The sequence below is a fragment of the Styela clava genome, chromosome 3 (assembly GCF_964204865.1).
Source record: "Styela clava chromosome 3, kaStyClav1.hap1.2, whole genome shotgun sequence".
Taxonomy (NCBI): Eukaryota; Metazoa; Chordata; class Ascidiacea; order Stolidobranchia; family Styelidae; genus Styela; species Styela clava.
The window spans coordinates 15,265,779-15,278,419 of NC_135252.1; the positions used below are offsets into that span (position 1 = coordinate 15,265,779).

At 34.7% G+C, this 12,641-nt stretch overlaps 1 long non-coding RNA gene across 3 annotated transcripts; it reads right to left on the reverse strand.

The window, feature by feature from the left end:
- Window positions 1–637: 637 nt before the first annotated feature.
- On the reverse strand, window positions 638–2,606 carry LOC144421064 (uncharacterized). Of its 3 annotated transcripts, none has more exons than XR_013474929.1 (5): window positions 2,160–2,606; window positions 1,974–2,071; window positions 1,765–1,829; window positions 996–1,080; window positions 638–795 (listed from the first exon to the last, which is right to left on the reverse strand). It is a non-coding gene; the product is annotated as an uncharacterized LOC144421064 (long non-coding RNA). The 3 variants fall into 3 exon arrangements; XR_013474930.1 differs by having other exon boundaries at window positions 2,474–2,576; XR_013474928.1 differs by having other exon boundaries at window positions 641–795; window positions 1,974–2,606.
- Between the last annotated feature and the right edge of the window lie 10,035 nt (window positions 2,607–12,641).

Genomic DNA, 12,641 nt, shown 5'->3' on the forward strand with positions numbered 1-12,641 from the left:
AATAAATAAATAATATATGGTTGTTAGCCTCGCCAATTAATTTATAGAATTAAGTTTAAAATTGGGTTGGCAAAATTCAATTAGCATATTTATTTTCTATCGCCAGACCGAAGCGGTGACGAGGGTATATATTTCCGAAATTGTAGAACAAAATTAATATTTAGCATATATATGTATATAATACATATACTACTTTTTGACTATCACGATACTGATGCCGTCTAAATTTCAGGTTCAGGGCGCTGTTTCGGGTGAATATATTTCAGAAATTGTAGAACGAAATTAATAAAGTTAATCGACATACACAGCCAACATTAATTTTTTGCATTTGATTATTCACAATTTTTTTTAATAGTGCAAGAATGCGAGAATAGTTGATACAAAAACGCTCAGTACAGTTTGTATTTGCAAATTTTGATAAACAGTTTCTTTCCTTGCGACGGTTTGTTCAATATTCTTCTTAGATTTATACTTGAAATTAATTGAGGATAGTTAGTTATCATTATGCAGAGGACTAATGAAATGCTTAACAGTACATGTAGATTGATATTTGGTCACGGGTCGATCTTGCTCATCAAAGGAAATCTTAAAATACGGAGCACATTTTTATCCTTTTATCCTTTTATCCAAAAAAACGGGCGCCTTACGTGATCGAAGCGCTGACTATTTCCATCATTCGTGCATGAAAATTATATCTGAGTTTAAGCTACAAGATTTGTTTGTGTTGATAAGGACTTACTTTCAGTCATATTGTTCTGAGAAATGTGGTCATAGTTGCGCCATGTGTCTTCTTCACTGTATACCCAGTCATGTAACAAAACAAATATATGGATAATACTGGAAATTTTCAGTATTTAATATATAAAATCAGAATAATTTCTCGAAGCAACCGATATATTTAACAAGTGATATTAGGAACGGTATTTTGAATTGCATATTAGAATCGAAGCACGACCCAAGAAGCAATATGTTAGATCCATTGAAGGAGAACTTACCAATTGTAACTTTGTCCCGGGACAAATAGCAAACTGCAGTTGCCATTTCTCTTCAAAAATTCGTTTTCTATTCGCCGTATGTTTCCTGTAAAAAAAGAAACATTCGGTGTAAGAATATTGTGGTTTAAGACGGAAGACTAAACTCTGTAATACGCAACAATATTGCGGTGTTAACTTGTGGCAAGTGAACCACAAAATCCTATTAAAACTTATTATGTATAATATAAATACGATATTTTTTAACGTGAACAACTGTAATATGCAACAATATTGTGGTGTTAAAACTTGTGGCAAATGAACTACAAAATCTTATTAAAACTTATGTATAATATAAATACGATATTTTTTAACGTTAACAACTGTAATATGCAACAATATTGTGGTGTAAAACTTTGGCAAATAAACTACAAAATCTTATTAAAACTTATTATGTATAATATATATACGATATTTTTTAACGTTAACAACTGTAATATGCAACAATATTGTGGTGTAAAACTTTGACAAATAAACTACAAAATCTTATTAAAACTTATTATGTATAATATAAATGTGTTGACGTATAGATAAAAATTTCTGGCCACGACCGTCCAAATTGAATGGTTAAAATCACGGCACAACGCAAGTACGCGAAAGTAACTTTAAAAATTTTTGTTATTAGTGATGCGCTCAATTATTCAAAAGCATACATTTTACAAACAACATGAGCCAACAATACGCCCTCGCTTGCAATAAAATTATTTTTTATGAAGTAGAAAATAGAACCAACCTGTCAATTTACAGCGATTCGTTTTCACTAGATCACCAGAAGTATTATTATCTTTTATCTGTGCCCTGTGAATAGTTTGAAAATTGTAAAATCTTTGCTTTGAAATTGTGAAATCTTTGCTTTATAATCAAGTTATGATGAAAATGTTCAACTTGTATGTAATGTTGTAATATTTTAAGACATGTAATATTTTATGACCAACTACCTACCTTGCCATTTACATCAGTCAACTGTGACTCGACCATCAATCGTGTCGATATCATATGTCGATATATATTTTCTTTCACTTCTTTCTTCGCCTTCAAGCCTGTAATTTAGAGTAATAGTTGGGACTCACTTTATAGCTTAACAAATTGCTCTCAAGCGCAACCAATTAAAAGCTAAAAAGGAAATACATTGGAAAATTGTCGTCGTTTGAAGTAACAGCTAAGGGTTATAGGTTCCGGAAGCGCAGAAGCTCACATTACATCAAAAAGTGCCATAAAGGTCTAACGCACGTAAATAATTTTATTATAAATTAGAAAACGAGGTGCTCGCACAAAATGAAAACAAAATACATGTTGAGTAAATCATGTAACATCAAAATATAGGATTACAGAAACTATAATCATATAACACTCAAAATGACAATCAGAAATATGAATATGGCAGAAACAAATGCGTATCAGATTAAGAAAATTCATTTTATGTGTTTCTGAGTTCTACGTACACCCAACTATAAACATTAATCTTGTCTAGGCACTGTTGACAACTAATAGTATTGCGATCTTCCTTGCCTGAAAACTATGCGTATACCTGGCGCAGACCAACGCAGAAACAACCTCACGCTACCACACCCTGAACTGAAATGTGGCACGCGCGCAAAATATTTTTTCTAAGGTCAAAAGAGAAGAAATAGGCAGAATCGGAGAGAAACAGAGGAGAAGAGTTGGCCAATTCATGATAGAGCCAATTTACCATAGAGAAACAATGAGGCCAGATAATCTTTCTCACTCTTGGTTAGTGACCAATGATTAGGTAGTGATATTATTGTTTACTATTATGATTAACTCACGATCAAACATGACTCAGAGGAATACAACGTTGATCTTACTTGGGATGTAACTGAGAAGATTGTCTAATTAGGCCTCATTCCATGAAAGACTTATTAAGACAATTATTTGCTTGTTTGCTTGACCGGTTAAACGTTTTTTTGTCAAAGATGATTTCATAATTTCGGTTGTCTTATATCTCGAAGAAAGCAAGGATTCAATTCTCTTTTCAATCAGATTTATTTATCTATAACCATTATGACATCACAAAAATGGAATAAATATGTTAAATTCGGAAATTATCCTATTTTCCGTATAATTTGAGCTGTGTTGGTTGTCATTTGTAATTATGGATGTCATTCAGCAATTATCAAATACGGAGGAAAGAAGAAACTTGGTGTATGCCACAAATGTGGTGCTCACAGATCTAATTTGGGATGAGAGAGAAATACTTGGTCGTATTGGAGTACGTAATCTTACTTATGAAAAACGTGTAACCTCCAGAATAACTTTTAATCAATGGGAAAACTATTGAAGTAACAGCTAAGGGTTATAGGTTCCGGAAGCGCAGAAGCTCACATTACATCAAAAAGTGCCATAAAGGTCTAACGCACGTAAATAATTTTATTATAAATTAGAAAACGAGGTGCTCGCACAAAATGAAAACAAAATACATGTTGAGTAGGATTTGTAATTATGGATGTCATTCAGCAATTATCAAATACGGAGGAAAGAAGAAACTTGGTGTATGCCACAAATGTGGTGCTCACAGATCTAATTTGGGATGAGAGAGAAATACTTGGTCGTATTGGAGTACGTAATCTTACTTATGAAAAACGTGTAACCTCCAGAATAACTTTTAATCAATGGGAAAACTCTGCCGATGTGGAAGCTTTCTGGGAGGAAGGAGACGGTTCGATTGATTTATTCTCATTTCGTGTCACTTGGCCTGAAGAAAGTACAAATGCAATATTTGCACTCAGGGCTGTTCAAAATGGATGCACTTTTTGGGACAATAATAGCCAAAGCAATTACGCTATACCCAGGATATTTACGTTGCGTTCCATATCGCCGCCATTGAATTCTCATGACCGAGAAAAACTCAACCACTTAAACAAAACAGATACAGGAGAATTCGAACCTACGAAACGTACCGAGGTCGAGTCGCAGCACGACCATTCAGAGAATGAACAGATAGAATCTGTATCACTTCTGAAAAAGAGTAAGGAAGACATTTTGTCAAATCCTTTCGAAAAAATATCGGAATCGCCATACAAAATTATTGACGATGAATATCTCGAGGACAGTCCTAATTTATTAGACACGAAAATAACATCCTCACACAGTTTAGAAAGCGAGATAAGAATAGACATATTGCCAGGCGAACCCACTGTGAACGAATTACAAGAATCAGACAGAGCCCAAGAAAAATCTGCTATTGCAGAAACAAAAGAAGTAACAACGAAAAAAGGATTTCTCCGCAGAATTGCTAAATTTTTTTTTGTAAAAAAAATAAAAAAATCAAAAAAATAAAAATTTACTTATGTGTGCAAGTCGTACGAAAGTGGGGTAGAAGTCTAGAAGTTCATCTGTATATATCACTAAAGATTAAGTGCCAAAAAAAATCATTTGAACTGATAAAAACCTATTTGGCGAGATTTCTCCTAAGCGATTCTAATTTTCTAGTACTAGTTGCCGACATGCGTTTTTTTTTTTATCAATGGGTGTCCGCCCTACACCATCTGCTGTTATTTTTATATTCATCACAGAAACATGTTTTTTTGAGTGTCAAACGAAATAACTGACCGACTTACAAGCTTACATCTTCTTGCCACTATTTCTTACATGACGCGAGTTACGTCCACTCTTTTGTTGTAGTAAATAGGTCGAAAATGTTCAATCAAAAGCCACTGATAAGAGCATGGTCCAGATGTAACTCAAATATTACACAAAAATAATCTATCTTCAGCAGTTCTATTAAATTAAAAATAGAGTTTTACTCAAAATAGAGAATACTGGGTCTTGCATAATTAACATCTGTGATCTGTTGCCGTAATTTTCAAGTCAGATCAACTTGAAAAAAAGTAGCCAAGTACCTTGAATAATTTGTCAAAAAAAAATTAAAATTTGACAATAAAAATGTTTAATAATCTGCGTAACAGTATCTCAAAAATACTAACAGAAACAACAAACTTCAAGAAAAAAAAATAAATAACCTACTTCGACACAAGAATCTAAAAAAAAACAGCACAAGATAAATGTAAACGATCGCCAATTCGAAGGTGTCCAAAATTTCAAAAGGAATTAAGTGATCGGACTGTACGGCTGCAAACTGAAGAGGTTTCGTTGATATATTTAGCCCGTATAGCAGTTTCGTTTGCACCTTATCTCAACGATAACACAAATCGATACGGAAATAAAATGCTGTAAACCATGAACGGAGCTGGAGTGATGATATAAATAAAGTCTTGGCAAAAACACACTGTTCGCATTTATACGTACTGGGGCTTTTTCTATAACAGCATGATTTTTAAGCATCCCATCAATGTTCACACAGGTCTCAGGCATCTAACAAAGGCATCTCACCACGGTCTAACAAGTTCATTACAAATCAATTTTATTCGCTGTTAATTGTCTAAATGTGCCGACTTCGGACCTAAGATGGCATTTATATTCTGTATCGTCTGTGATTGAAGTTTCAGCGTTCGACGCGTTCACGGTTGATCCAAGAGTCACAGAATCGGTCTAAAGCTGCACTGATCTGACTGTTTGTTTTAGAGTTTCATAATATCAGAGATAAGACTTTGATATTCTGATAAGTGTTTTGTCTATAGTTCCTCAAGTTGAGTTAAGTTGAGATCGGAATTAAATGCCGTAGTGAAGAACCGCATTTGGATTGTGTAGGACACTTCGATGCTTGTAGAATAGATCTGTGTAATGTGAATATATATTTTAGACAAATACCCACTGGCAATTTTTGTAGGTTTGTGTTGCAAACTAGACAAACAATTGACAAACAAAATGAAGGTTTTTAATGTTTTACATACCGTTGTATTTGCCGTTGTATTTGCGACAATTTGTAGATTTGATGCCAACCACAGTTTCACTACGCTTCTCGCTTCTGTCACCCCTCTAAGTTGAATAAGCAAAATTGAGTTTCAACAAACTACCTGTGGCGAATGCTTAACTGTACAGCTATCAAAGTACTCTAATGCTAATCGATATATCACGTTAACAGGACAAGAGAATCTGCGATTTGAAAATTTCCAATTTACTTGACATTTGCATTGTTTGTTGTTATTTGCTTACCACTTACCAATGTCTTTCCATGGAGTAGTGTTCCTTTTTATCAATAACTCATTTTCTGATATCCGAATTGCTCATCCAATATCGTTGATGGTAATTGCTCCATAGACCATAGTGCAAATCTATATAAAGAAAAAATATTGAAAAATTATTTTGCTTTCCACATCTTAATAGGTAACTACAGAGAATAAAAAGTGTCAAAAATACCCTATTTATTTGATCACCTTTTTAAATATCCTGTGCACTCCACAGTTACAATTCACAGCAGATAAATCAACAGTTCCATCCTCCACAATTTGTCTCAAACGTCACCTCGAATCCCAGCAGTGATGTCAGTGTTCATCAACAATTCAAGTAAATAAAGGTTTCATCCACGATTTGCCACCAGTTAGGCAAGTTTCCACTCGGGTGTTTTTGAACCTTAATATGTATCGAAAATAAAATACAAACAAGTAGTTTTATTATCTAAAAGCCAGCAGTGACAGCAGCATCAAGATTTTTATTGCAGATCTCAACGGTTTCATCATACACAATTTCCCCAGTTATCCAGGTGTCTAAAGTACATATCTAAATTTCAACGAAACCTGTAAAAGAGAATGGTAACCTGAAAACAAATGGTCACACAAGGCACTTATGTGCTCAACATCCTGCTCCAAAGACAGGCTTTGCATCAAAAATACTAACGCAACTTGCAATAAGCATGGTTAGGGCCCGCAAAACGAAAACGGTTCGGGCCCGCAAAACGAAAACGGTTCGGGCCCGCAAAACGAAAACGGTATGGGCCCACAAAACGAAAACGGTTCGGGCCCGCAAAACAAAAAGGGTTCGGGTCCGCAAAACGAAAACGATTGGGGCCCGCAAAACGAAAACGGTTAGGGCCCGCAAAACGAAAACGATTAGGGCTCGCAAAACGAAAACGATTGGGGCCCGCAAAACGAAAACGATTGGGGCCCAAAAAACGAAAACGGTTGGGACTCGCAAAACGAAAACGGTTATAGCCTGCAAAACGAAAACGGTTATAGCCTGCAAAACGAAAACGGTTATAGCCTGCAAAAGAAAACGGTTATAGCCTGCAAAACAAAAATGGTCATAGCCTGCAAAACGAAAACGATTATGGTGCCTGAAAAACGAAAATAGTTGATTATTAGAGCCTGAAAAACGAAAATGGTTAGATGCGTCCTGTTGGCTAAACATGTAAATATGGGCACAACAACATATTTGGAGATCAATTGTCAACAAATCAATAGCCATAAAACCATAATGTTCAGATTCAACTTGCAATGTCATGTTCAACTGCTGTTTTTCGAAAGCTCAACATAAATACAATATAGAAAAGCACCTGAAATACATAAATTGTAGCCATGTAGGAATGAATGCTTACAACCATTTCGTTCATCCTTCTCAATTCGAGCCCTTCATCGTCACCAACATAAACGACATTGAACATCGGTTTTGTCGGCATCATGCTTCCGTCAGCGCTTGTTAAACCCTTATGGCAGTTTATTTGTACATTATTTTGTTCCGTCAGAATCAACGCAATGACAGGATTTTCTTTTTCTTTTAGTTAGTTTTATATTGAATCTGTTTGAATAAGAAACAATCACGGATCAGATAAAGATTGTAAAATTAACTTAGATCATCAGTAAAGTTTAGTCTCTTATATTTTCCGAATCAAACAATGCGTTACTAGCTGTTTTTGCTACTATTCTGTTACAGTCTTCTTAGCTGCTTTGATAACAAGTTTCGAGTAGAATTTATTTCACAGATGTAACTTTGAATGACTATTAGATGCTATATCCTTCGGATCTTGAGTGGAAGTAAAAATAAGTTATCAACATGATTACCACGTAGAATGCCCCATGAACACAACTAGTAATGGTGCATTGTGGCATTCGTGAGGCTCAATGCAAGCAAAATATTTCAAAATTGATTTGTATTCAAATTTGAGAGAAAAAGAATTATATTTTACGCATATTCTCGACAATTTTGTAATAATATCTATGATTCAGATCGAATTCTACAGTTATACTCATAATCAAATAAAGTCATAATACCTTCATTTCGAATATTCGGATCTTCACTTCGTATTTTGTGAAACTCTTCGTTCTTCGTTCGTGGTAATCGCATACGAAACGTATCTGCATCTAATATTACATGTAAGAATAAATAGAGCCTTGCTTATCAGTTTGTGTGATGGTATATATATAGAAAGTATAGAACATTTTGCGATTACTAAAATACGATTCGCGCTATTTGAAAAATTCAATATTCCAATATATATACCCAACAAATTTTAGCAGGTAAAAATAGACTTTATAAAAAGTGAGAACATTCTTAGAGCGGGTATCAATAGTTTTTTTTTTATCAAGGGTGGGCACGGTTTTTGAACCAAGGGCCAAAAGTTTTGCACTCCTAGACTGGCGGGCCATGTGAGTGGGTCATAAAAAGTTACATTTCATGAACAATATATACAGTGTTACAAAAGAAAAAGTGAAAAACAATAAGCTTCGCTCGATAAAAAAATTTAATCGCAACCTCAACAATTTCATTGAGGTATTTTTTAGCTAAAACTTTATAAAATTTGACTTTAATTGGGTTGTGGCAGCATCAGGCGGGCCATATTGAATTACCCAAGGGCCGTAGTTTGACCATGTCAGTTATATAGGTTCCCAAGTACTAGTTGCAGACTCTTTTAAGTCTTGTTTGAGGAAAACTATGCAATTTAAAATTTTCTAGAATAATATACGATATATCACCTTGACATTGGTAATCGCATGCAAATCTTCTTGGCGATGGATAAGTTCTGGTCTTCGGTGCCTGTTCGGGACAAATGTTGTTAAAATGGTACTATTGAACAGATAGTGTAGATTGTAGATATAGATTATGTTGCGTTTACTGATATGCAATTTGCGCAATTTAAAATATTTTTTAAAGTAACATTTCAATATATATCGCCCAACAAATCTTGATAGAAGTCTAAATGAATTCTACATAAAATTTAGGAACATTTATTTTCATCAGTCCAAGAACAAATCTTATATTATAGAGACCGCGGCGTGTCACTGTCATAGTTTTTTTTTCCGAATACTAGTTGCTCTTAAGTCTTGTTCGGGGAAAAGTTAAATTTAATTTTTTTTTAGATTGATAATTACTCTTGGCAATGAATAAGTTGTAGTCTTCAGCGTCTGGTCGGGACAAATGTTGTTGCGACGTCCGTGTTTGGACATGGGATATTATTATATGTACTGATAACGAACAGCGAGTTTTTCGAAGAATGCAGAGTTCAATCTCTAACATAAAAACATCCAAACAAAGGACATGAGACAGATCTACAAGGGCACCATATAAGAGTATTTGTGTTCCAGGTAACATCTTCCGAATAAATTCATATCTTGATATTGTATTGCCACATCCTTTTTGATAGACACTAGCAGAACTATTAAGTCATCGAAAATGTCTGCTGCATAATATTACACATTGAATTCGATGTGTAATAATGATGCCATAATTTATTGTTTCTGACACACTTGTGGGAACTTCGTGATTCGTTTCGCTTTCGAAACACTAATATTTTTAAAGTGCTCAGCACAAATATCAGCCGTTCTGTTCGGTTGACTGGAATGATTTCCTGAGTTTGACAAAAGGTGACCCTTAGTCGAGTCTATCTTGTCTCCCCAACACCAGCAGTGACGCCCGTGAGTGGAGAACCGTTTATACGAGCAAAAAATGATCGTACAATTGCAGTTTAAGTTTATAAGAAGGATGAGTTTATTAATACGATCGCCTCGAAAGGTAAGATATTTATATCTCTTGAGGTGATATCGTAGACAACACAACATAATGACACTCATTGAGACCCAGCTGCAAACAATTATATTCCAATAAACACAGATTCCTAAGTAACGAACACTTCCAGGTCCGATCTCTGAAACCTTAACATTACCCTGTGCATTGTATATATTATAACAATATTCACAATTTGTAAAAACTCAATTTTACGATTGAAATTGATACTTCAGTTGCAACGCATAGAAAGAACAAAAATAAATAACAACAGAGCAATACATGCACACAGTTGATATCCCTTACCAAAAACTATTTATCATTATCATTAAATAATTCTCGTTATGGCCAGTAGTTTGATATTCTTTAACGTTACGATAAGTGTCAATTTGGCCTACTTTAGGAAGAAGAGATAGATATACATGGTGAGCGAAAAACAAAATTCATGAATTTACAAATTATTTCCACGGAAATGAAGAAATTTTATTTAATACTTATGTTTGTGTGTTATTGTACCTCAAAATTCTAATATGTTCAAAATAACTGGATTCTGTTTTTTTGTATTTTATTTAACGTATTACTCAAATATTTGGCATGATAAAAAATGAAGTTGCTTTAATTAAAGAAATGGGTATAACAAACGAAACGAACAACGAAATACTGGACTTCACCCAATCAGGTTGTTGACAATTAATATTGCTCCGATATGTGGTAATTAGTAGGGATCTGAGAAAAAATAGAAACGTCATATCTTGCACCATGTGCATAGACGAGACCGAGTTGGTGGATCCGGGGCGTATATATTTTATTAATGGCATATTTTATTTATTCACAAATGCAATTCTCAAACTATTTGATGACGGGACAACAGGTGGTACAACACCTTGGTAATGTTGGAAGGCGTCAATTTGATTACCGCAGATAAATATAGTTTTGTGATTTAAAAGTGCGACTTTGTGTTTAGATTTGAAGACTATTCGAATTTCATTTTTCATAGATGAAATATCATAAATCTTCTGAAAGGCGAGATTTATTGTTAGTTTTCGACAAGTGTAAAATGTAACTGTAAATTTTTCATTGTTTCCTCTGCAGATGACGAAGAAATATTACAGATTGAGAGTGCATTAAGCACATGGAATACTAATTTACAAACTTCATTTTGTACGATGTATCCATGTTTATGTGGTGGCAAGTGTGCCTTGATTCCAATATCGGAGTAATTTGATGACGACGAAAAGAATTTAGTTTTACAAGATACATTTGCCACGTTTGGACATAGTCCAAGCACTGCCGAATTACAAGGCGTAGGACAAACGATTCCTGGACTATTCCCCCAAGCTTCCGAGCTTTTACTTCATACGTCAGTTCTGAAAACAAAGAAACGTTGTTTGAACCAGCCAATCCATCATTGACGAGTATTCATACAGCAAGACGTTTACAATTCAATATTAGGATTTTAACACAAATTAATGAAGATTTAAATGAAGCAACTACAGCACCCGTGGTGGACTTGAAAACAATTGCATTGAAGCAGAGAAGATGTACGTGCCTTCTGGGTCTTACGGGTCCACGATGTGAAAAATGTGCCGAGTGAGAATTCTATATGCTGAATTCTTTGTTTTCTTAATTTTAATAAAAAAACAAAAAAAAAACACGGCGTGTCCCACGTGCCCCACGTGTCACTTTTTTTAGGTTTAGGCTGTTGATGGGCGCCAGATGCTTCCAGTCACTTCTTTGCTCCTTTTTTTTATTGGTCTTAGCTGCTGCCTTGGTTTCTTTCTTTCCCACGTGTCACACTTGCCCCACATGTCCCACGTGTCCCATTTGTACACAGTGCATCCCCCTTGTACGACAGAATATTAAAAAAACGCTATTCTCTGTGATAAATATTGCTAAATGGTTCGAATCCATCGGAAATTAAAGCGAGGTCATACACTTTAAAACGTGTAGTACTAACATGAATACCCGTTTGCATTTATAGATGTCAAATAAACAATTTGCTATTATTAACAATTTCCGCAAGCGCCGATGGAAAAAATTATGATTATAAGAAAAAGTCGAAATGGGTATTCTATTGTTATTATAATACAGGAAATTGCAATCACTTAACTATACTTTCAAACAAATTTATATCGCAGTCGGTATCTGCGCAATGTCCATCAGAAGTTTTGAACTTTGTTCAACACTTGAGAACACTACCAAGAAACAGGTGGAAACTAAAAGTACAGAAGCGTTATTGGACACGTTTAGTGGCCATAACGATCGTTTCAAAATTTTGTTGTTATTGTTATTGTTATTTGTCTCCGTCTCCATTTTTAAAAAATCGCTTTTCTCTTCGAATACTGGACCAATTGCTTTGATATTTTCAGTGGTTAAAGATAAAATTTTTCTCCAGAAGGCTATTACTTTTTTTTTCGCTATGACATCATCAAAATTATTGCCACTGAGTGGCGCTACGTGTCCATATATTTGAGCATAGCTCTCATGTTAATTATCGTTAGCTTTACCTTGACTGCTGTAGCACATCTTTTGGCCGATCCAGAAGTGTCCTATCGATTCGAGTTTATTCCATTTACCAAAGACTCGATGTGAATCAAGTCATCTAAATGAAATGACTCAACTAACCGCCAGTGAGATTTAGCTCGTCAGTGACTGGATTCGAAACTAGGATGACCTCGACTCGGGTCATAATCGACACAAGCATTGTTGAAAAAGGGAAATTAGCTGTGTTATGTTTAGTTACACAAATGTGCAATT